The sequence below is a fragment of the Xyrauchen texanus genome, chromosome 19, assembly GCF_025860055.1.
Source record: "Xyrauchen texanus isolate HMW12.3.18 chromosome 19, RBS_HiC_50CHRs, whole genome shotgun sequence".
In the NCBI taxonomy this organism is placed as follows: Eukaryota; Metazoa; Chordata; class Actinopteri; order Cypriniformes; family Catostomidae; genus Xyrauchen; species Xyrauchen texanus.
This window is the reverse complement of record NC_068294.1, coordinates 3,995,065-4,019,013: the sequence shown is the minus strand read 5'-3', so window position 1 is coordinate 4,019,013 and position 23,949 is coordinate 3,995,065. Positions and strand designations below refer to the sequence as shown.

At 41.0% G+C, this 23,949-nt stretch overlaps 1 pseudogene; it reads right to left on the bottom strand.

Moving 5' to 3' along the window:
* LOC127659532 (GPI ethanolamine phosphate transferase 2-like) overlaps positions 1-10,146 on the bottom strand; it is a 59,144-nt pseudogene extending 48,998 nt beyond the window's left edge.
* Positions 10,147-23,949: the final 13,803 nt, after the last annotated feature.

Here is a 23,949-nt window from a genome sequence, read left to right as displayed (position 1 = left end):
AGTCTTCCTTACGAGGAAAAAATTAGAATTAAACAGCAGGGCAGATCAACACCTAAGATTGATTTAGTGCAAAAAATAGGGAAAAATAACAGGTCTATTCAGCTCTCCTGGTATGACAAAGTTAGCTGGCTGACTGGAAGTGCTGTGACAAATAAAATGTACTGCTGGCCATGCCTCTTGATGAAACCATCTCACTGGATGTGTTGTTTGGTCAAAAGTGGGGTTTGGAGATCTGTCTAACTTTGACAGGGCATATAAAAGACATGAAAAGAGCAATGAACATGTGAGTACATGTGCAAGATTAAGTTGCATGGGCAGGATCAGGGTTGAGCATGCAATCAATGAAGGTGCTCGCATTCAAGTGACTAAACATAATGAAACAGTCAAACAAAACAGGGCCTTCCTAAACCGCCTTATTGATGTAACATCCTTGCTTGGCCGACAGGAGCTGTCATTTAGGGGACATGATGAGAGTAGTGAATCATCCAACAAGAGAAATTACAGGGAGTTCACAGAAACATTATCTAAATATGACTCTGTACTGTCCACACAATTAGAGTCCTCAACTGTGTTTTCTGGTATGTCCCATACTATTCAAAATGACTTGATCTCTGCTCTTGCAGCCACCATTTCTGATCAGATCAGAGATGAAATTCAGGATGCTCCCTTTTTGGATGGCAGGTGGATGAAACAACTGATATATCCTGCCGTGCCCAACTCTCTGTCATTGTTCGCTATGTGGATAGTGCAGGTAAAATTCAGGAGCGCTTTATTAGATTTTTTGATGTTTCTGGAGGGCTGAGATGCTCAGTCCGTTTTTGATGTTTTAAATGAGAACATGCAGGCCTACAATTTTAAGGATAAGCTTGTGGCACAGACCTATGATGGGGCTGCTGTCATGGCTTCAGCACTCAATGGTCTGCAGGCCAAAGTGAAAGCAATAGCCCCAAGTGCAATGTTTGTGCATTGCTATGCACACAGACTGAATCTGGTGCTGTCACAGGGGGCTAAATGCTTGCCTGAGTGCAGAATTTTTTTGCATCACTCTCTGGGTTTGGCACATTTTTTTCAAAATCCACAAAGAGGATGTCTTTTCTGGAGTCTGCAGGCTGTTCAAGGTTGCCCAGAAACGCTCCTACTCGATGGAATTTCACATCACGGATAGTGAGCACTGTGGCAAACAATTATGATGGCCTCCTGCAGACATTTGAAAACATCATTGCAGACACGACAATTGATGATGATACACTGGATTGTGCCAAAGGCTTTCTGAGGAAACTGGAGGATTTTGAGTTTGTGTTCATGTTGTACACATATGAACAATCTTCACTGAGACTGATGTGGTCTTTGATGTTGTCCAGCAGAGGGCGATGGATGTTTTTTATTGCAAGAAAATAATTGAATCTCTTCTTGCATTTGTCAAAGAGAAAAGGTCAGAGGGGGCTTTCCAAGCTGTTTATGCCAAAACATCAGATCTCACATCAGACCCACGAGATGAGCACTACAGAAATCTCTACATGGCCATCCTTGATAACATCTTGGAGCAGATTCCTCAACGTTTTTCAAATATGGAAAGTATGCTCTTCTTAGAATTAGTCAATCCAGGGAAATTTGATGACATGAGACAAGAATTTCCAGAGGAGGCCTTCCAAAGTGTCCTGAAAAGTTATGGCCATCACTTTGATTCAGGGAGACTGAGGTCTGAACTTCAAGTCCTGTATTCAGATCAGGACTTGCAGGGTAACGGGGAAAGCTGTGTGATTACTTGGTGTTCCTCAAAGACATGGAGTTGGACAGTGCAATGCCTCAGCTTTACAAAATGTTCTCATTAGTGGCAACAATTGGAGCTACATCTGCAGGTGTAGAAAGGAGCTTCTCCTGTTTAAAGCGTCTCAAGTCCTACACCCGTAACACAATGGGCTAAGGTCGTTTAAGCAGCCTAGCTCTGCTGGCCATTGAGAAGACACTGGTCAAGTCACTGGAAAAGACGCCTAGTTGGTACAACAGAGTCACAGTGCATTTTCTCGAAAAGGAACGTAGGGCAGAATTTACTTTTAAATAAGTTTATAATGTAGGCCGAAAATGAGCTTCCCCTCTTTGAAAGACCAGCAGCCGCCACTGGTCCTTACCCCTAGATGGGACGTACCGCTCTCCATTGAGAAAAACTCCATCTCTGGGACAGTTTAAATCCTTTAATATCTCAGAGTTGTCGCCACATCTGAAAAGCCAATCCAATGTTGTTTCGTGTTTTATTACAGGCTCTGTCACTTTCCATTTTTGCTTGCAGACTTTTCTCGGTTTCTTTATTTAGAAAATTGGTGATTCACTAGAGGGTTGCAGTTTTGAATGATCCATGGTCAATGTCGCTCATTTGCTGTGGCTACAAGCTTTCAGCTCCAAACTACTGCCACACACATTCACGTGCATTTACGAACATGACATAAACACGCAAGGACGAATGACGGATGTATGCAATTTCCTGCCAAATATGCTAGACAGCTCTAAAATATAAATAATTATTATAGGCTTACCATAGTGAATCGGGTTAAGGAATAAACATGGTTTGGAAGACGGATTGTTGGTGTACTTTAATGTCATTTTATTTATTTGAAACAAAAAAATCTTACATAGTGTAGCTGTAAGAAGAACATTTAACATGATTTTAGTGCCACACAGTGGACATTTCACCTAGGAAGTGCAGTGATATGTGTAATGGACCGCGTAATATAATTTTGCAAAAATGTCACCACAATCACACAATTTGAATGAGATCAGATTGGAATCATCAGTATGAATATAATCTTTTCTGGCAAGTTAGTTAAACTGGCAACATGTTTTTAGCTAGCTATCTGAATAATAACATGTGCGTTTTAATGGCAGACATTTTTAATTAACTCTGAGTACTGAGGTTTAAGTAATGTCTGCATTTGCGTACTTGCATAAATTATGTTACTGGCCTCAGTTGATTTCAATAGAGTTTGACATTATCAGTCTGCTAACCTAACAACTCTATAATCTGATAAGCATAGAAGTAGGAAACACTTAACATTTTCTCCCCAATTTGGAATGCCCAATTCCTAGGTCCTCGTGGTGGCGTAGTGACTTGCCTCAATCCGGATGGCGGAGAACGAATCTCTGTTGCCTCCGCATCTGAGACAGTCAATCCGTGCATATTATCAAGTGGTTTGTTGAACGCATTACCGCGGAGACATAGCGTGTGTGGAGGCTTCACACTATTCTCCGCGGCATCCACGCACAAATCACCATGCACCCTGATGAGAGCAAACTACATTATAGCGACCACAAGGAGGTTAAACCTACGTGACTCAACCCACCCTAGCAACCAGTTGGTTACAAATTGGTTGCTTTGGAAGCCTAACTGGAGTCACTCAGCCCTGGATTCGAACTTGCAGCTCCAGGTGTAGTAGTCAGCGTCTTTACTTACTGAGCTACCCAGACCCCTAATGTTTCTTTTCTTAAGGGTTTATAAAGGGGTTCATTACTGACTGATATCTCATACATAAATGTATTATATAAAACTCATTGATATGTCATTATAACAACATAAATTAAAAAAGGCTCTAAATGCTTATAAATGCTTAATAAATACACTTATTCATACTTAATTTAATCAAAAACATAGTATGCCCTAATTCATGAGTTATGTCACAATGCAGAAAAATAGAAAAAAAAAATATATTTAAAAGAGGGATTGTCATTTTTCTACAGAAAATGATCGACCAATCATTACATTCGGTTCGCATGTAATGATAGGATGTCCTTCCTGTCTGTCAATCTACACTCACCTAAAGGATTATTAGGAACACCTGTTCAATTTCTCATTAATGCAATTATCTAATCAACCAATCACATGGCAGTTGCTTCAATGCATATAGGGGTGTGGTCCTGGTCAAGACAATCTCCTGAACTCCAAACTGAATGTCAGAATGGGAAAGAAAGGTGATTTAAGCAATTTTGAGCGTGGCATGGTTGTTGGTGCCAGACGGGCCGGTCTGAGTATTTCACAATCTGCTCAGTTACTGGGATTTTCACGCACAACCATTTCTAGGGTTTACAAAGAATGGTGTGAAAAGGAAAAACATCCAGTATGCGGCAGTCCTGTGGGCTGAAAATGCCTTGTTGATGCTAGAGGTCAGAGGAGAATGGGCCGACTGATTCAAACTGATAGAAGAGCAACTTTGCCTGAAATAACCACTCGTTACAACCGAGGTATGCAGCAAAGCATTTGTGAAGCCACAACACGCACAACCTTGAGGCGGATGGGCTACAACAGCAGAAGACCCCACCAGGTACCACTCATCTCCACTACAAATAGGAAAAAGAGGCTACAATTTGCAAGAGCTCACCAAAATTGGACAGTTGAAGACTGGAAAAATGTTGCCTGGTCTGATGAGTCTCGATTTCTGTTGAGACATTCAGATGGTAGAGTCAGAATTTGGCGTAAACAGAATGAGAACATGGATCCATCATGCCTTGTTACCACTGTGCAGGCTGGTGGTGGTGGTGTAATGGTATGGGGGATGTTTTCTTGGCACACTTTAGGCCCCTTAGTGCCATCGTTTAAATGCCACGGCCTACCTGAGCATTGTTTCTGACCATGTCCATCCCTTTATGGCCACCATGTACCCATCCTCTGATGGCTACTTCCAGCAGGATAATGCACCATGTCACAAAGCTCGAATCATTTCAAATTGGTTTCTTGAACATGACAATGAGTTCACTGTACTAAAATGGCCCCCACAGTCACCAGATCTCAACCCAATAGAGCATCTTTGGGATGTGGTGGAACGGGAGCTTCGTGCCCTGGATGTGCATCCCACAAATCTCCATCAACTGCAAGATGCTATCCTATCAATATGGGCCAACATTTCTAAAGAATGCTTTCAGCACCTTGATGAATCAATGCCACGTAGAATTAAGGCAGTTCTGAAGGCGAAAGGGGGTCAAACACAGTATTAGTATGGTGTTCCTAATAATCCTTTAGGTGAGTGTATATTTGCATACCACTGCGCAACTTGTTCGGTTAAAGATACGTGGGATGCTGCCTTGGTATATGGCCAAATTAAGGTAACTTGGAAGGCAGCATAATTATGCAGTGTACATAAAATCAGATTCAAAACTGTGCTCTTGCTAATGAAGTCAGAAAAGCTATTCATATTTCTGGTTTACATGCAAATACATAGATTGAGCAGACTACATACCACATGCTGGGTTTAATAGCCTGTTTCAACCATGTGGAGCAAGAATTCTGTATTTTTCCTCAAACAGATGCAACACAGACTCGCAGTCTTATAATAATACACAAGCCAAACAGTAATGGAGGTAGCCGTTTACTTATTTTAGAGAGCGGCTTGAAACATATCTGTGTGATTCTATGTGCCTTTGCTTCTGTTCAGAAAGGGTATTAACTTTCCAATGTCCACACATACAAAAGCACATATTACTAAAGAATCACTCGACGCTCAGCTAAAATGGTATGCGCTTCTCCTTCAAACAAAGAGGCAAGAACACATTCTCATTCATTCTAGTAACTAAAAAGACAAAAGAATATGTTGAAAAGCATCTTGTCTGGTACATACTCGGCGCAGTCATTGAAAGAGGTCACATATGGTATTTAAAATCCTTCTCATTAAAGGTGATATTTGAATAGAGTTACTTACTGCTCATTTTAATTACAGGTCTGCTCTCAGTCAAACTCTGACAGCACTGAATCTGTAGTTGTGTTGTAAACCTATTATTTCTTGTAATCATTCAGTGGAGACTTTTGTTTTGAATCCAGCGTTTGTAGAGAAAGTGAGAGAGCGTGGTGCGAAAGTCAGTGGATGTCTTCTTAACAGGTGAACCAGAGGTTCCCAGGGCATCATAAACAATGTCCTGTAGTGATTAATGCCTGTGAGAGTGAATGTGGTGACAGAGGGTGGCACTGGCAATTACCTTAACCTGACGCCTGCACATTCTCTCTCTGTGTAGTATGGAGAGTGTGTAATGGAACACAGCCTGTGGCAACACAGGAAGGCCACAAGGTCAAAGATTTAATTAGGTGTGAGAAAATGTCAAGGGGAAGAGGCGAACAGCGCTATTTTGTCACAGGATTGAGCTGGGACTCAGTGTGTGTGTACGCACATGTGTGAACGTGTATGCGTGCGAGTGAGTGTGTGTGTGTTACATTTATTGAAAATGGAAAAATGCAGAAAGTTTTTAGTGAGGGTTAGGTTTAGTGGATATAATCTATAGTTACAGTATATCTACAGTATAAAAATCATTATGCCAATGGAGAGTCCTCATAAGGATAGCCACACCAACGTGTGTGTGTGTGTGTGTGTGTGTGTGTGTGTGTGTGTGTGTGTGTGTGTGTGTGTGTGTGTGTGTGTGTGTACAACTGGTATTTTATCAACAGTCATTTGAATAAAGGCTAAAAGAAGACTGCTTTAAAAAACACATTTGAGCAGTACTTCATCAACAATAGATCAACAACGATCGCTTGTCATAATTGTCCGGTACTCACTGATTGCGAACCGCTCTGAAAACCACTGAACACACAATTTATATACTTATTTAATGAAATCCTAGATTACATTAGGTCACATGACTATTCCTTTCTTTTCATCCCTGAATAAAAGACAGCTTCAAATAATAATTAAGCTTTTAATGGTTTCCACAGAAAACCAGTGGTCAGGAAATTAGTAAGAATTAGACAAATACTCTCCTGGTACACTTCTGTGCCACAATTTGATCGTGAACTTTTGCTGCAGTGAACTGTTTGACGAAAAGCTTTTTTTCTTTTCTTAAAAGATGAGTCATTATTTGGTGATCTGCCATACCTGATGCAGCCCATCAAAGGCCTGATAATAAGCTCATAAATGGAACCAGGATTGGTAGAGGAGGGAGAGATCTGTAATATGCAGTGTTGTGAGTCAGACGAACCGAAGGTATCACAAGAGGGAGAGAGGAACAGGATCTAAGAGTGCGGGTAGGAGAATATATATAAATAAGATCTGGAAGATAAGAAGGAATCTATTAAGAGAATAGGTCAACGCATTGAAACAACAGGTGATGTTGCCAGAAAGAAAGGATCTGCTTCATGCAGGGATGACCACCTGCTGAAATGTACAGTTCACAAAAGCCCACAAAAACTGTCAGCAGAATTCAAGACTTCAGAAAACAAGACTTGTTCGAGAAGAATAATAACTAGAAGGTTATCTAATGCAGGTTTTGTTTCTAGAAGATGTGATAAAAAGCCATTGCTGTCTCAGAATAAGACTGAAAGACTGAATGAAGTTTTTGGCAGAATATGGAAAGTTTGATTCAGAATGGTTCAGGAGAGTTTTGTGGAATGAATCATGATTTCAGTTGCATGGTGATCATTTTTATATAATACATTTTTTTACCCACAAGGCTTAAACATTTAAAGAAATCAAAGGTAAAAACTATCACATACTAATTTACTTTATCTATTTGTTCAATTTTGTGGTTAAGACCATTACAAGTTTAATGTTTTGCCATTTTGGGCTTGGCCCATTTGTTTTGCCCAGAAGTGTACTCTCTTTAGCCATAATGGTTTTGTTTATTTCTGACTCTATACTAAACTGAGTTTCAGCTCTGTACAAACTCTGTGACTTCACCAATGCCCCTTGAGTCGAGCTCTTCAGTTAGAAACTCTCGAGAAACATTAAATCCCTGCGTTTAGCGCTGTGACTGTGATGAGAACGGCTCACAGATGAGAAGTTAGCCAGAAACTTCAGACAATTCAAATCAACGATAATGAGTGAAGATAATTTATTCACCATCTGACATTCAAGGAATGTCAATAAGATATTTAAATATCAAACTTACTTGGAGACGGCACGGCTGCTGCGTTGCCATGGGAACAGGATGTTTTCGACAGCGGCAAGGTAGCTGTAAACTCCGAGCAGGCCGAGCGCCAGGGCGATCATAGACACAAGCGAGCAGTTACGCTGAACCAACAGGAAGATCAGAACAAGAGAAACGGCTGCAAGCACAGAGAGGAACGCCTTGTGATCTCCACTGAAACACACAAATACACACACACACACACAGTAAATAAACAACAACAAAGACAAGCTCTCCTTACATAAGCACACACACACACACAAACACACTTAGTATAAAACAGCAAAGACATCTCATATTATTCAAACTGAAAACACACACAGTATAACACAACATGATCAGGGATTACATGACATGATAAATCCAGTTTATCCATGTTAATATCAGTTTATGTCTTAAGCAGCCAAAAAGTGACAGGACGTTTTAGTGGTCACTTGATGAATTTGAAAATGCACTTAAATGTCATGGAAATAATGTCTGAATTCAAAAATCTTAATTGTACAAAAATAGGCTTAATTTTATTTATGCAAAATATTATTAAAACCAATTTTTGATATAGGGGTGAAATATGACCTGAACATGTTCTTGAGAGACTTTGAGAGATTCACATTTGAGAGAGACACAATGCAGGATGAACAGAATTCAGTTTGAGCTTGTGTGTGTTCAGGAGACTGTGAAACTGAGCTGCAGTGTGTGTGTGTGTGTGTGTGTGTGTGTGTGTGTGTGTGTGTGTGTGTTCAGAATGCTGCACAAGTGCTGCTCTCATCTATGGTAATCACACAGGCCAGGGCAAAAGGTGTGTGTGTGTGTGTGTGTGTGTGTGTGTGTGTGTGTGTGTGTGTGTGTGTGTGTGTGTGTGTATCAACGGGGAGGACATGATGAGCTGTGTGTGTACTTAGTGAAGCAAATGTGAGTGTGTTTGTTGGTGTGTGTGTGTGGTGGAGAGGAGGAACAGGTGTGTGCTAATGTGTGTGTTTGTGTGTGTGTGTGTGTGTGTGTGTGTGTGTGTGTGTGTGTGTGTGTGTGTGTGTGTGTGTGTGTGTGTGTGTGTGTGTGTGGCTCAGACAGACGTGCATAACATATCATGGAAACACATTAACCCAAAATATTCCTAAATAATTTATACAGTACTATTGATGCTAAATATACAGACGTCATGTGATTCTAGCCATGTGAACACATCATTCACTCAGACAATGTCATCAATATTATCTCATAGCATCTGAGATGTTGCTCTGGTTATTCTGAAATGTCAAAGCCTGTCATCAAAATGATTGTCTACTATTACCTTGAAGAACTGTGTGACTTGCAGACAAAAGGCATCTGTCGCTGAACATGAAGTTCATGTTGTCTGTAGATAATTAATTACATTTAATAAACGTGACACAGTGGCTTCATCTTTCATTTTCTTTCATATTTTGCAGCAAATTCACCAGAAGTGATGATTTTCTTCTCTTAAACACATGTGGTGGAAATTTTGCACATAAATTAAATCTATACCTTGGATGGAAACATGACTACTGAAAGCAATTTGCAACACCTGAAGTCACTCATTTTCATGAGTTGCCAGTTTTCTGCGTCATGAGCGACTGTTGGCAATGCGACAATGCAAGTTGAACAGGGTTCACATTTATGCAAATTAGGGGTAATGCGATATGGCAACTACAAATGGGAGAGCAGATAGTGAACTGCTGAATGACTACTAGTACCTCTTAGGGCTCTGTTCCATTTACCTTTGCAAGATGAAATTAATTGGGCAAAGAAGGCGAAGGCAGAGGTTGAGCGTGTGTGAAATGTGAACTTTATTCTATGGTGGAGTTAATACTGTAAAGCCTGACATATGAAAGCCTTTTTTCTTTTCTTTTTTTTTAGTACCATTAGACAATCTATAAAAATAAATCATTAAAAGAATGCTGTCTTCCCCGCCTTTCTGGAGCCCTGGGAGAGACAAGGGGAGGGAGAGGGCAAGAGCGAGGGGGAGAGACAGAGACACAGAGAGAGAGAGAGGAGGGAGGAAAACTTGCTCGCTGGTCCCCGGACACACTGTTGAGTGGACCTCAGCCACTCTTCCGCCCTCTGGCGGATGACAGCCGCTCCTCCCCTAGCGGATGGCAGCAAGTCCTCTGACCCATGGCAGACGGTAATGGCTCCTCCCCTTCCTGGCGGATGGCAGTGGTCCATCTGACTCCCGGCGGCCAGCAGCGTCTCCTGTGTCCCCTGGCAGACAGCAGCGGTGAGGACTCCACGACGGTGCATTCCTCCTCGTTCCTGCATTTCGGCACCAGTATAATGGGGTTCAGGATGGAGGAGGAGGCGGAAACCGGCAGAACAGTCAACGTAACTTTAATGACATAAATCAGCTTAAACAAACATAAACACAGACACCACGTCTCTCTCTCTCTCTCTCTCTCTCTCTCTCTCTCTCTCTCTCGAACTGGTGCCTTTGGCTCATCTTTATCCCCTCCTGGCTGATTAGGACAATTCAGTGCCGGGCCACACCCTCTTCCATCACAATTATGAAATACAGCTGCAAGCACCAATGATCAGGACCAAGCCCTAAAGCCATTAAATAAACACATTACAAAGAGCTCAGGCACAACAGTTTCACAACGTTTATACCAGCTGTAGCACGTATCAAACTGGGGTTCACCCAGTCTATTGAACTGAAGCCCAGAGATCTAACCACTGCACCACACATTGACAATTGACTAAGCATTTTGACCACTATGTGGTGCTGTCTCTAAACTGCATAGGTACCCTCAGGACATGATGTCGAAGACCCCTTCCAATGTTCATTCAAATCGGCCAAAGCATTTTAACCTTCCTATGGTATGCGGTTATTTGTGACCGAAATACTTTTTTTAAAATGTATATAAATTGTTTCCTTTATCTGAGCAGTACAAGACTTGGTGACTTTTTCTCCATTTGCCATCTGAACATACAAAATAAATCGGTCTTGATTCAATAAGTCTAAGTTAATAAAAAGCGACACCTTTGGTATTTGCAGTAAAAATTGACTGACCATTGAAAATTAATGGGAAAGACCAAAAAAAACTGAGCATTTTTTTATATATATCAAATACAATCAATAAATCAGCCACAATGCAGAAGAAACTTAGACAGAAATTACAGGGTGAGACTCTAAATTATATTATGCATCATAAATAAGGTGCATTCAGAATCTGGTCTTTAAATATCACTGCTTTATTACATTAAGTCAGGTTAAGCATTTTTCACTTTAAGCATTTTAGAATGTCATGAATTCAGGGCCACCTGACTGTATATTGGTATGGGCCCCTTTCATATAAAAAAAATATAAAAATTTTCCTGGGCCCTCCTGGACTTGTGGGCCCCTGAAACAGTTCTAACCTTTTATGTTACATACAGCTACAGCCCTGCAAATGTTTATACATTTATGCACAAATATAATGAAGTTGCAGTGATGAGCAGCACTACGGTCACATTTCAGCACTACACATATAGGACAGCGACTCTCATAAGAAGCATTTAAAGTGAGACACTTTAAATGCTTCTTATGAGAGTCGCTGTCCAGATACGTGAAGTGCTGTAATGTGACCGTAGTGCTGCTCATCATTGCAATGTTCTTTTTAAGTGCGGTTTTGGGAAACACACATAAAAAATAACAACGTTCATAAACTGCTAAGATCAAACATTATTGGGAAACAAGGTCCAGGCAGGGAGATAACATTGACTGTGCAACTTTGTTGTCAAGTTAGCTGAGCGGAATTTGTGGGAAGTTGTTTCGAGCTCTGTGTTCATGAATCATGAGGTGTGCATTAGTACAGGAGTTTTCAACCTGTGGGCGCCTGTCAAAGGAGGTTTGAGATACAGGCTTGCACACTAGTGAAGCGAAATATGATTGGAACTGCAGTGAATGATATGGTCCACTTCAAGACTTTGGCCCCAATTTACTAAGATCTCAAATAACAGGTGCTTGTATCTTGTGCAAACTTTCAAATTACGTGTGCACATCGTGGGCATATTGCGGGTGATTTACTAACAATAATTGCGCAAATAACCACATGTGCAAATAATTTAGACACACCTGTATTTTAAGTGGGATTTTGTATGTGGTAATTGTACCAAATTCCATGGCAAGTTAGGGAACAAACAAGTTGTGACAAGTAAATGGAAAATTTAATTCTAAGTATTACACCGAATAAATGCAATATGGGACAAAATTGAAAATAAAGACAATGCAGTGGGTAAAATGAAAAGAACAACTGTGGAATTTAAAAGAAGATGGCAAGACATAAGAAAAACTTAAGAAAAAATATTGCATATAATAAAACCTCAGCAAAAAAACTAAATAAACATGTGGAGGGTCAGTAGAGGGTCAAGTGTTGCCTCTAACCAGCGTTGAGCAACTGGTGCAGCTCACTTTTTGTGATGAGCAGCTGATCGGATACCGGGGTAGACAACGGTACCCTTGAATTAGTGATAGAACAAGGTAAGTGGCTTCAAGCTTTCAGTTTTTACTTTAGAGGAAAATTAGCTACTTTGCATGTACTTCTGCACCAGCATTTTGATCAAATCTTTCAGTGGAGCGACCAGGAATAAGGGAATTTGGGGCAGACACCCAGGGAGGTGGACGAACCTGAGAAGTAAAACGGTTAAAAAACAAATGTCAAAGAAAGGGAAACAGGCACAGTTTATTTTTTGTTTATTATTTTTATAAAATTTTTTTTGCCATAGCTTGATATGAAATGAATTTGAATATTATAACTTGAATATTACAACTGTATTTTTTCCCATGATGGACATGCATATTTTTGTGCCATATAAGTGCAATGTGATTGTGAAGTTTGAACAAAAGATTATTTTCCTTTAAACTTCTTGAAAAAAAGTTCATGAGAAATGATTTCGTATCACATTATTTTGTGTCAACAAATCAGCAGCAGTGGGTGGTTAAAGACGGGGCTCACAATCATTTCCCATGTGCATTACATCATGATGACGCAAGCCATGGTATAGGGCAATGTTGTGCAACATGCAGCAGACAAGCACAATCTGAAACAATTTCTTTGGTCTGTACAACAGTGCAACTCCGGTGAGCTGCAGATAACGGAACATGTTGGCATTTCAGTATGCCAAATGTGTGCTCTACACTGTTTCTAGTGCGACATGGGATGTGTTGTATCTATGTTCTTCTGGAGAGGTCGGGTTGAGTACAGGTGTAAGGAGGAAGGGCTGAGGAGTGTATGTGCTGTCCCCAAAACATAAAACAAAAATACACTATAAATAAAATGCTTTTCAACTGAATAGAATGCAAACAATATATATGTTATATATATATTTTTCAATTTTTTTAGATAAATATATATATATATATATACATTTGTTATGACTCCTTTTGAGTCATAAACAATCTGCACATTTAAAGAATGTGTGAGCTTGTGATACCTGTATATACACTCGTTGTCTGAGGGGGCACAAGTTGCACATGTGTACAGTCAATCCCACCAATTAGATTTGGGAAATCAGCAACTGTGCAGAACGCATATTTGATATATGCATCCCGTGTACTAGTATGCAGGATGCCCAAATAAAATATGTACCTACCTGCATGACAGAGCATTTAGAAAACACACAAAAATGTGCTTTGAATCGCTGGAATGAACCTGAAGCTAAATAATGAAGAGTCGCAAGCAGTTTTGTCATTGCAGGTATTGCGTGACTCCTTTGTCTGAGTGGCTCTAAATCAGCACTGACTTCTTCCAAAAGATCCAAAATGGCATTTCAGGATAACCGTTATGTCTGGATTATTTTTCCTTTGACATTTTAAACATGTTTACACGATTGTGAAAAATTATTTCTCCTTTGTATTCTCCGTTCTACAACTTGCCACAATGACAGCAGCCAAGGTGTGCAACCCGAATACAATTCCTGCCTTTTAATCATATTAAATACCTCTTGCAATTTTCTAATTCCTTTAAGACTTTTAGGCTTAATAAATCATTTTGTTGGAGCTAATTTCTCTATTTGCATTGACCATGCCATGTAGTTTGCTTGCGAATGGAGGAATGCCCCAAATTACATACTTACCAAGGGAAACACGCAGAAAATGGAGGATGTGCTGTTTTGCTCATCTGAAAGATGCAACCCTCTGTATAATACGTTAATAGATCTGCTCGTACCTTTTTTGTGCATGTTGTCTTGTTTGCACACGTTTTTCATACATACAAACCTCAGTAAACCACAAAGTAAATTGGGACCATTGTGCAGATTCACTAAATTTTGCACTTGGTATTTCAACGCAAAAACGAACTACCCATAATCTATTTCTGCATGCACAATCAGCACTGAAATTGTGCTGCATCTTTAGTATTTAGAAGTCATTGTCAATCCTTTGGTGCAAACATGCCTCCTTTCTATGTAAATTAGGCTCATTAAATGTATTAATTAATTTCATAAACAAAATTATAAAAACTTAGAAAAATTATAAAAATTTAGATCGCTCCATTACTGAAAATTAAAGTAGGTGGTAAAATAAATGTAATTAAAACATCTGTGAACATTTTCAACCCATTACATCAGCAGCAATTCATGAAACACTGATCAAATGATGGAGTAGAGTGTTATAGCCTGGCATATATCCAGATGTGCTGTGTAGACAAGCACACATTTTTGGCATGTTTAAGAGATGATTTAGGTGTCTGGATTACAGTGGGGATGTACAGTCCCATTAGGGTCAAATATGGTGGTCTGCAGCGTGCTAATAAATAGTGCGATTACAAGGCATAATTAGTTATTAATAAATGTGGTAACATCCACTCAGTTATAGTATTGTTTTGAAAGCAAAAACCAACAAAAAAGCAGACCATGTTTCTGGGTTTCCCAATAACATTTCAATTTAAACATTTACGATCATCTTAACTAAAGTCGCTCGTTATTTTAAGATGGAGTAAAGGCTGTTTCCCATACCAGTATGATTGACAAACAGCAGAACTTAAGTTTTACAAGTACGGTAAAGTTAGTTTTATGTTTGAGATTCCATTCGTTTGATAATTGGAATAAAACCCATTTAACTCTATGCATTGTTCACATCAAGAAGCCAAAACAACACATACATACATAAACCGATGTCCTTAGTAGACCCCACAAGGCTTTGTATGTCTCATTTGATTTGTCTGCTTGATGTGAACAATGCATAAATGTTAAATGGGTTTTATTCCGAAAATCAAAATGAATGTCAAACATAAAACTAACTTTACCGCAGTAGTGTTACTCCAGTTTAAAGGTGCTGAAACTTATATACAGCAAATATATCCAGGTGTTTATATTTACATTTAAATATGGAGAATGTGATAAATAAAATAGATTGCGGATGATTAGTGAATAAGACTTAGGTTTTTGTGCTGAAATACCACATGCAACAATGGGGCAACTGTTTAGTGAATCTGCCCCAATGACTTCTTTTAAATAATCAAGATGCAGATGCAGACCCAGACACTCCATATAGCTGTAGACCACCACATCACTTTGATGTAACTTTCCTACTATGACGTAAAGTTAAAATTACGAGATTAAATTTGTAGCATTACAAGACTAAAGTCAGAATGTTTTTAGAATAAAGTATAAATTACGAGAATAAAATGGTAGCATTACAAGATTTAAGTAAATATTTTGAAAATTAAGTCAAAATTACAAGAATAAATAAATGTTTTGAGAATAAATCATGTGGAAAGTAACATCAAAGAGATGTGCTTGACAACAGCAAAGTGGAGCATCTTGGGTCTGAATCTTGAGTATTTAAATGAAGTCATTGCCATTCAGTTGCCTCCTTTCTATGTAAATTATGTTGATTTTACATTGGCTTCATTCACAAGAACTGCCTGGAGAAATTTAGATTGCACTATTACTGCAAATAAAAGTAGTAAAAGTGATGTTTGTGAACATTTTCACCCCATCATGTCGGATGTAATTCATCAAACACTGATCAAATGATGGAGAAGAGTGTTATAGCTTGGCATATATCCAACTGTGTGTAGTCAAGCACAGATTTTATGCATGTTTAAGAGATTATTTAGGTGTAAATCATCCCTTCAGCATGCTGAAAAAGTGTGCAGTAGACATGTTCCAGGCAGGGTAAGTGAAATACAGTGTGTCAAATACTGTGGTCAGCTGCATCCTGCACTGATAGCAGCCTTTGCACTGTTGGCTGATCTGCATAATTCCTTTAGTGAATAGGGCGCTAAACGAGTGCAATGAGCACATTTTAGGGCGCAATTTATTCTTAGTGATATAGAAATTCTTGGTTTTTTGACTCATCAGCACAGAGTTATTAGATCAGAGTTATTATTAGTTGTTATAATAATAACCCCCCCCCCCCCCATAATAAAAATAATCAAATACACACACACACACACACACACATATTTATACCATGACCAATGGAAACGTAAATGATTCACACTGTAACCCCCCAATGTTCAAGCCAAATCTACACCCTTGGCTGTTATCAGTATCCGGACACTGCAGCGGTTATGATGGAAATTGAATTTATTCAGGTGAAGGCTATTCATATTTACATAGGTCTATATTTCAGTACTGATGTCTGTTATTTTACTCCTGTTCTTTGTGCATCTGTTCAGGTCACAGCCAAAAAAACTAAACTTTCGGCTATGTGAGAGCCCCTTGATGCACATCACGTGCATTCATGTTACACGCAGTTCTTGCATCACTTTCTTTAATATCTATGAAGTTGAGAACTGATAAATTTGAAACCCCATTTATAAAAGCCCTCATAATTTCTGTAATTCAATTCTGTAATAGTTAATACATTTCGGTGCCTTGACAAGTTTACAAACAACTTCCACGTTTGTCAGTATTTCCACATTATTTACATTTTGAGAAGAAAAACTCCTGGAAATACATTTCTATCAGGAAGACTCGCAGACTTGAGTGAAATTTAAGATGACATTTATTTGATGAATATAAAACAGAAAAGTAATGTCTCTCTTTGGCGTAAGCACCGTCTGGTGGTCTTATCCTGCCGGAGATAGGAGGCAGGGGCGAGGAGCCTACCCCCGTCCAGGACGGGACTAAATTGATGGTGGTGGTGGGGTGGTGGAGGTTGCCATGTTAGCACACTGAAACAGCAATGCGATAGATTGTGAGCAGACTTATAAAGCAACGGCATTGTATAGCCTTCACTCCTCAAAACAATGATTGACTGAAGAGTTTCTAGAGAAAGCTGTTTCATTTTTGCCATTTTTGACCTAATTTTGACCTTAAGACATGCTAGTCTATTGCATACTGTGGCAACTCAAAAACAAACACAAAGACAACGTTAAGCTTCATTTAATGAACCAAATATCTTTCAACTGTGTTTTTTACATCAGTGATGTCCTGACCATATTTTGTGATCAGTTGAATGCCACTTTGGTGAATTCAAGTTCCAATTTCCTTCTAAAACAGCAAAATCTGTACATTATTCCAAACTTCTGGCCACCAGTGTATTCAGCAACTTTGGACCGGACAGCTCCCATAACACTTACCGTAAGTTATACTTTAATGAGCTATTTGCATGCTGGTTTGGGAAACAGCCATCTTAAAATAACGAGTGACGTTAGTTGAGATAATCGTAAACATTTAAGTTGCAACGTTACTAGGAAACCCAGACATGATCTGATTTTTTGTTGTTTTTTGCTCTCAAAACAATACTATATCTGAGAGGATTTGACCAAATTCACTAAGAATTAATTGTGCCTGGTAAGGCGGTTAAGGCTCTGGGTTACTGACCGAAAGGTTGGGGGTTCAAGCCCCAGCACCGCCAAGATACCACTGTTGGGCCCTTGAGCAAGGCCCTAAACCCTATCTGCTCCAGGGGCACGGTTTCATGGTATCTGACCTCAGCATAGTTGGAATATGCAAAAACAACTGCATTTCATTGGCTCTGTACCGGTACTCTGCACAATGACAATAAAGTTGAATCTTAATCTTAATAGCGCATCTGGATACATGTCAGGCTATAACCCTCTAAAGCATTCTCAGTGCAAAACATACACACCTGCACACACACTTGCACAAACACAAGTGTGTGTTTGTACAACACTGTTTTATTTTTTTAGATTTATTTGTCAAAAGAAACCAATAAATAAGCCACAATGCTAAACATACACACTCAGAAATGAAAGGTTGAGGTAATAACACACTCACAATGCAGAACACACACAAAACCAGGGCATCAATAAGTGGAGCTCTATTATATGTAACCATTTGATGCATATTGAAAAAGAAAAATTACAAACACTTCGGCAGAACAAATCTGAAAGAGTATATTCTAAAAGAGAATTTTCCCTAAAAGAGTATATTCTAAAAGAGTAATCTCTCGCCTTCCGATGGCCACGGTCGCTGTCTTTCATGTCTGGGCGCTGCTCACATGAAGACATCTTTCGTGGATGCATCATGCAAGGACAGGACGTTGGAAACGTTGTGGTCGCGGCTTGCTATTGTAAGATTTGGCAACCTCAATGGAACCACAATCTCCGGGTAAATCCCCATGGACCTCCCATTCCCCAGCATGCTTGTTTGCCCCGATTAGTTTTCCGAATGAGTGTGTCGGCTCATTTCGGGGCGAGTTCGACCTTTTGTTTGGGGCCCGCGAAGGTGATGAGCATTTGAGCGCAGCATCAGAGAGCGGGCTCATCCAGTCAGATGCAGAAGCCTCGGCTGGCCTGCCCCCCTCAGATATGGTCGCCCAGTCTCAAGACGACGGCGAAATGACAGACATGCTTTCCCGTGTGGCCATGAGCGTCGGGGTGGAGTGGAACCCTCTGCTCGCCCCTTAAACCTTGCGGCTCGATGATTCGTTCCTGGGCCCGTGGCTTGGCTCACAGCCACAACCCTCCCCAGTTCCTTTCTTCCCGGAAGTGCTCAAGGAGCTGACAAGGTCGTGGGAGGCACCTTTTACTGCCCGGTCCTGATCTTTCAGCTCCCCCGCCCTCACTACCCTCGATGGCGGCCAAGGGCTACTCGGCAATGCCCCCAGTGGATAAGGCGCTCGCAGTGCACCTATGCCCGCAGAGTGCCGCCCCCTGCCGCGGGCGTCCAAGCTCCCGTCCAGGGCCTGTAGGTTTACGTCGTCCCTGACGGTCAAAGCCAATGGTGCCGGGACAAGCTGCCACAACCCTGCATGCCATGGCTCTCCAGCAATTCCACCAAGCCAAGGCGCTGATAGAGCTGTACGAGGGTAGTTCCACCCCGGAATTGATGTAGGAGCTGCGCTCTGAGACCGACCTCGCCCTCCAGGTCACGGCGCGTTCTTTCGGGTGGGTGATGTCCACCTTGTTGGTCCAGGAGCGCCAGCTTTGCTGAGCTTAAGGCACTCTCTTTAAAGAATGCCCTCCTGATGGCGCTCACTTCCATCAAGAGGGTAGGTGACCTGCAAGCGTTCTCTGTCAGCGAAACGTGCCTGGAGTTCAGTCCGGGCTACTCTCACGTGATCCTGAGACCCCGACCGGGCTATGTGCCCAAGGTTCCCACGACCCTCCTCAGATGGTGAATCTGCAAGTGCTGCCTTAGCAGGAGGCAGACCCAGCCTTGATGTTGCTGTGTCCAGTGTGTACTTTAGATCTATTTGGATCGCACACAGAGCTTCAGAGTCTCTGAGCAGCTCTTTGTCTGCTTTGGTGGACAGCGGAAATGAAGCGCTGTCTCCAAGCAGAGGATCGCCCACTGGATCATTGATGCCAACTCCCGCAGGGCTACAAGCCCATTCTACCAGGAGTGTGGTGGCCTCCTGGGCCCTGACCAGTGGTGCCTCTCTAACAGACATTTGCAGAGCAGCAGGCTGGGCAACACCCAACACCATTGCGAGGTTCTACAATCTACGGTTTGAGCCAGTTTTGTCCCGTGTCTTAGCCTACAATGGGACTTCTCCACATGACATACTTCCAACTAAAAAGAGTCTGCAAGACCATGTGACATATTTCCACTGAAAATACCCCCCTCCCCCTCTGGGTGGGGTGTGGTCTCTGCGCTGTCTTCCCCTTGGGAGTGACACCCCCCAATGTGGACACTGGTGGTCCCAGTCAGTTGACAAATTGTCACTCTCATCGGGGAGAAAAACGAAAAAAAAAAAAAACGACTTGGCTAGCCTGCCCCTATTTTTTCTTTGGGTAGTCGACTTGTCCCCAAAGGGCCATTCGACGCTCATAAAAGTGTTGGGGGAGGATACGTGTCGGCCTGGTGCTCTGGCTATGAGGCACACAGTAGTCAGCCTATCTCACATTGCCAGTTCACGTAACACAGTTCAGCTAGTTGTGCTGTTTTTGTAGGGGATCCCTAGTGTCACTTCATCGACACAACGTTGAGTGAGTGACAGATAGGGAACATTCTGGATACTTCCGTAACCTCCGTTCCCTGATGGAGGGAATGAGACATTGTGTCCCTCCTGCCACAACACTGGACTACCAGCTGAAATGGCCAGGACCTTCTCTCCTTTATACCCGTATGTCCGGGGGAGTGGCATGCAAATACCACTCACCAATTCCCATTGGCCTTTTATCAAAGATCAGAGGTGTCTCGGGCTCCTAAGAGTGACCCCTAGTGTCACTTCATCGACACAACGTCTTGTTACCTCCATCAGGGAACGGAGGTTACGGAAGTAACCAGGACATTTCTGACAACAAAAGGATGTGACTTACTCGTTATTGCAACTTCAGAATTGGGGAGTAGGATAATTAATTCACCACGTCAAGGTAGCATAAGCATATAAATACAAAGAACATTCTTTTATTAGATTTTTTATGAAATATTTGAAAATACTTTTCAGTTTTTAATGACATACAATATGCTAATTTACAGTTGACATACCTTTAGCTTTCTCTGCCATTTTGGATGTTTTTTTCACTGAGCTTGTCAGATGCATATTTTGGCATTGCTTTCTCTGGGAAGACACCTAGCGATGCTGCCTCAGGTGCCATTCACACAGGACAAATTCTTGCGTTAAAAACAGGAAAATGTAGCATGACAATGAACAAAATGCTGCACCAAACACCAACATCCAAGGTTGGGAGTGTTACTTTTGTAATGTATTCCACTACAGATTATGATTTTTACCCTAATATCAAAGGTCTTACTAGAAAAAATACATTATGATCCAACGTGAATTTTCTTTATACATAGATATGATCGTGTCTGGTAACGTGCCTGTATAATGCCTAGAAATTGTATTTTAGCTTACTTCAAACTTACTTCTCTGTCTGCTCGTATGAATGTATGAATGCGCTCCGTAATCAAAGCTACAGGCAGTCCTACAAATTATTAGATTATGCAACTTTGAGTTTTTGGCCAGGCAGTGTATGTTTCTTGACATTCTAAATACAACAGCTAACTTTAGAATGTTTGAAGTGTTAGTGTCTTTTGCTGTTGGAGCAGTGCAAACTAGCCTTAAGGTGAGGTTCTGGTTTCAGCTGGCCACCAGACTTGTCCCCTCTGGTTATGTTGGTCTAATAGAGTGGTTTAATCAAGTCTTTTCAGATGGGGGTATAATCACTAAATGTGAATGTATATATGTAAATATGCTTATCCCACCCCCACATGCAAGACAAGATGCAACTGTCAAACAAGTCCATCTGTCGTATGTTTGCATTGATCAACAATTTTTAAATAGTAGTGGAAGGCAATAATGCATCCTCTGTGAAAGACCTCTTAAAATGTGTCCAAAACAAGGCACATTGAGTATACACATCCAGAAAGCAAGGCATGTCTAGTTTAAATATACTTCTGTGCTACTCTTGCTCTAAAACCTGTAGTGCTTTACTGCAGATATTGTTGGCTCTTGCTTGACAAATTGCTTGTGAAGTTCCTCATTCTTAAGCTTTGGATAAAAGCGTCTGCTAAATGATTAAATGTAAATGTTCTTTTGGAACAACCTTCACGTCTGGAGCGAGACTATGATGCCTTACAATGCTGTCAAGGTATCTAGCTCACTAGGCTTATGAACAGAGCTAGAGAGAGAGAGAGAGAGAGGTGGAAAGAAAGACAAAGGTAGAGGGGCACTGAAAGTGCAATGAAAGAGGAAGTAGAGGAAAAAAGACTAATAATGCAGACAGAGAGAGATTTTCATCCCAATTCTGTTGACCCTGAGTGTCTCTGCCCTCCCCATCTATCTGCTCCCAGAGACAGCCTGAGAAATATTAATACATTACACACACACACACACACACACACACACACACACACACACACACACACACACACACACACTCCATCTGTGTGAGCATAAATGTGCATTTCAGGGTCAGGATTCAAGATAAGCGTGAGGGCATGTTTGAATGTCTTCAGGAAAGTATGTAGCTCTGTTCCAAAACCTTGCTGCCTGCATAGCCAGCTGAATTCTTCAGGCTGGGTAAACTTGTTTTTCAGCATGCTGTTATGTCTCAGGCGTTCTAGCATTTGAAAGAATTTTCTTTTGACTGTGAGCCCACACAGATATGCAGTCGTAGAATGAACAGAAAGCTGAGGCTTCAGTGGGCCTACCATCTGTGTACCTCAGCAAAAATCGAGATTCATCTGACTAGGCTATATTTTTCCAGTCTTTAACTGTCCAGTTTTAGTGAGCCTGTGCCCACTGCAGCCTCAGCTTTCTGTTCTTGGCTGACAGAATTAGAACCCAATGTGGTCTTCTGCTGTTGTAGCCCATCTGCTTCAAGGTTTGACATGTTGTGCATTCTGAGTTTGGTTATCTGCAGGGCTGGACTGGGAAGAGAAATCGGCCTAGAGATATAGTGTGAGCTGTCATTTTCTGCATATCTCGGCGGCGTTTTGTGGTCCGTACAGCACTAATGTGGCGGCTTAATGTTGCTTATCACGGCCCATTCAGCACGTTTCAAGGCCGAACTACCGGCCCGCTCGGTTCTCCAGATGGACATTATGCCCAGCCCTGGTTATCTGAGTTACTGTAGCCTTTCTGTCAGCTCAAACCAATCTGGCTATTCTCTGTTGACTTCTCCCATCAACAATATACCCACATCTCCCACACCACAGAGACAAAACTATCGCAAACAGGAACATAGGATGACAACAGTCATCACACCATGAAATACCTCCATCCGAGAACGCAGCTGCACCATATGCAGCAACCACACCACAATATTTATTTGATATATAATGTTTTTTAATTTGACCATAACTCATGCACGTTCAAATTCACAGACACGTGCAAACAGGTGAATTAGGGGCCATTCACACTCAACTTGTTTTTGAGCTTCTGCACTGTTTTTCAATAGTTTTTCTATGTAAACACGCATTGGATGGACATTTTGGACCATTGTGCTGCACTTCCCTGTTATTTCAGTGTCTTGTGTAGGACCGCCACATTTTTAAACACATAGTGTCAAGTTGAAAAGAACTTCAAATTTAAAAAACACATCTCGAGACACCTGTGTTCTGTTTAATAATAATAATAATAATAATAATAATAATATGTTTAATTTAAATAGCACTTTTCATGCAACAACAACCATAAATACATTAAAATGAACACTAAAAAAATACAGTATTCACAAACACAACACAATGTTCCAGAAGTCAAACGTATAGTCCGGAGTGAGAACAAAAAACTAAATGAGTAATATGGGGGAAAATGACATAACCAGAGCAGCACCTCATGGAGCGGAGGGCACAAAGTGAGTGCATGAGAACATGAGTGCAAACTCCAGGACACCAAATAGTGAACGGAACATACTATGACAACAGGTACCATGGCACGAGAACCCATCGTCCGAGAATGCAGCCGCACCATCCGCAACAACCACGTCACAAATGCCACTACGTAGGCAGGCCAGTGGAATCAGGAAGGCCGAGTGAGACACTGCAGCAGGCTGGTGGATTGAAAGTCTGTTGGAATTATATCCAAGAATGTCCATTTCATGAGTAAGATGAAAAGAAATGTAAATTTTAGCAACTATGACAACAAGATGGAAAAAACAAAAGACAAACAAACAGCTCTGGTGTGAAGCGGCAGCCAAATGCACACTGCTTACTCACACCTGAAGTCACACAGCAAATCCATATGACTTTTACACTGTTTCCAGATTGATCTTCACC